We start from the raw sequence: 2,593 nt of genomic DNA on the forward strand, positions 1-2,593 counted from the left end.
CTTTTCCCATATAGATCATTACAGAGAACTGAGTAGAGTTCCCTGTGCTATACAGTAGGTCCTTTTTAGTTATCTATTTAATATATAGTTGTGTGTATATGTCCATCCCAATCTCCCAGTTTAGCCCACCCGCCTTTCCCCTTGGTAACCATAAGATTGTTTTCTACATCTGTAAGTCTATTTCTGTTTTGTAAATAAGTTCATTTGTACCATTTTTTTAGATTCCACATATAAGCAATATCAAGCGATATTTGTCCTTCTCTGTCTGACTTACTTCACTCAGTATGACAATCTCTAGGTCCATCCATGTTGCTGTAGATAGCATTCTTTTGTTCTTTTTTATGGCTGAGTAATATTCCATTGTATATGTGTGCCACACCTTCTCTATCTATTCCTCTGTCGATGGACATTTAGGTTGCATTCATGCCCTGGCTATTGTAAATAGTGCTGTAATGAATATTGGGGTGCAGGTATCTTTTCAAATTATGGTTTTCTCCAGGTATATGCCCAGGAATGGGATTGCTAGATCATCTGGTAGCTCTATTTTTAGTTTTTTAAGGAACCTCCATACTGTTCTCCATAGTGACTGTACCAGTTTACATTCCCACCACACCCTCTCCAGTATTTACTGTTTGTAGATTTTTTTAATGATGGCTATTCTGAGTGGTGTGAGATGATACCTCATTGTAGTTTTGATTTGCATTTCTCTAATAATTGGTGATGTTGAGTATATTTTCATGTGCTTTTTGGCCATCTGTATGTCTTCTTTGGAGAAATGTCTATTTAGCCCATTTTTTGATTAGGTTGTTTGTTTTTTTGTTATTGAGCTGCATGAGCTGTTTGTATATTTTGGACATTAATCCCTTGTCAGCCACTTCGTTTGCAAATATTTTCTCCCATTCTGTGGGTCTTCTTTTCATTTTGTTTATGGTTTCCTTTGCTGTGGAAAAGCTTTTGAGTTTCATTAGGTCCCATTTGTTTATTTTTGTTTTTATTTTCATTACTGTAGGAGGTGGGTCCAAAAAGATCTTGCTGTGATTTAAGTCAGAGAGTGTTAATGTTGATCATTAACTGTAATAAATAAACCACACTGATGCAGAATGTTGATGGTGAAGGAGGTTGTGTGTGTATGATAAGAAGGGATATGTGGAAACTCTGGACTTTCTGCTCAAGTTTGCTGTGAACCTAAAATTGCTCTAAAAATAAAGTATATTAATTTTTGAAAATACTGAAAAAGTTTCATATATCATGAATATGTCCACCCACAAATCCAAGAAGTTCAACAAACCCCAAGCAGTGTAAACACACACACAAACACGCACAACACCATCAAAGCACATAACAAAATTTCAGAAAAAAAAAAAAGAGAAAAACAGCTCCCTCTCCCCTGCAAAAACGCCTACAGATAGGAGAATGAAGATAAAAATATATGACTTATCACTGATTTACCACTAGACACAAGTTAGAAGGCAAGGAGAACTTAAAGTGCTAGAAAAAAAATAAACTTTCACCCTAAAAGCCTATATTCAGAAAAAAAATCCTTCAAAAATTAAGGTGAAATAGAGACATTTTTAAATAAGCCAAAGCTGGGAGAATTCATCACTAGCTGATCTGCATTATAAGAAATGTTAAAGGAAGTTCTTTAAGTTGAAGAGAAATGGTACCAGATGGAAACTAGGATCCCCATCAGGGAATAAAGTACGCCAGAAATAGTAATAAGTATGAGTCAGTGTTAAAGATTTTTCTTAATTCTTAATTTCCTTAAAAGAAAAACTACTGTTTAGAGCAAAAAATGATACTACATTGTGGGAGTTAACATATGTAAAAACAAAAATAAATGTCAAAAATAGAACAAAAGAGGGAGGAAATTAAAATCTACTGTTGTAAGATTCTTACATTGCATGTGAAGGGGAATAATATTAACTCAAGGTAGACTTTGATAATTTAAGAATGCATATTGCAATTCCTAGAACAATCTTTTTTTTTAGCATCCAAAATCTTTTTAATAACATGGTAGGATCTGGGGTTAGTTTTTGTAGCCACGGCTAGCCCATCAGCCTCTGGCACGCTCAAACTTCCGGCCCTTGGAGTGTATATAGGGATTGGTGTGGCTATGCGGGGTTCCTGGGGCCCTGCTGAAATGCCTGTACACCTTTCGGCCCTTGCGAGGACCAGAGAGGAGGACAGTGCCACAGCCCTTGGGGGAGTCCAGGGCCAACTTGTCGAAGGTGAGGATCTAGCCCCCGGCCTTGAGGATGCAGCTCTGGGCGCAGCTGCTCACTCGAAGAGCACACACCTTCCGTTTGGGCACCTCCTGGACATGCACATCATCAGTTATAGTCCCCACAGCCACAGCTCTTTTGCCTTCCCGGCCAGGAAGCTTCATCTTCCAAATCATCCGGGAAAGGGACAGAGGTGGCCAGTTGGTGTGACTCATGAACAACCTCTTTGGTACAACTTGATTGAAGGTGAAGTTGGTTCATCTGGCCAGAAACCTGTACAGCTTGACCAACAGCCTTAGGTAGATGTCCTGGCTCTTGGGCTCCTTGCGAGGAAACTTTCGGTCCTTCTTGTGCTGGATGTCAACTCCCAT

The 2,593-nt window shown here is 38.7% G+C and overlaps 1 pseudogene; it reads right to left on the bottom strand.

Annotated features, from left to right (window-relative positions):
• Positions 1-2,026: 2,026 nt before the first annotated feature.
• Positions 2,027-2,593, bottom strand: LOC136133596 (large ribosomal subunit protein eL18 pseudogene; annotated as a pseudogene).

This window comes from Phocoena phocoena, chromosome 1, assembly GCF_963924675.1.
Source record: "Phocoena phocoena chromosome 1, mPhoPho1.1, whole genome shotgun sequence".
NCBI lineage: Eukaryota > Metazoa > Chordata > Mammalia > Artiodactyla > Phocoenidae > Phocoena > Phocoena phocoena.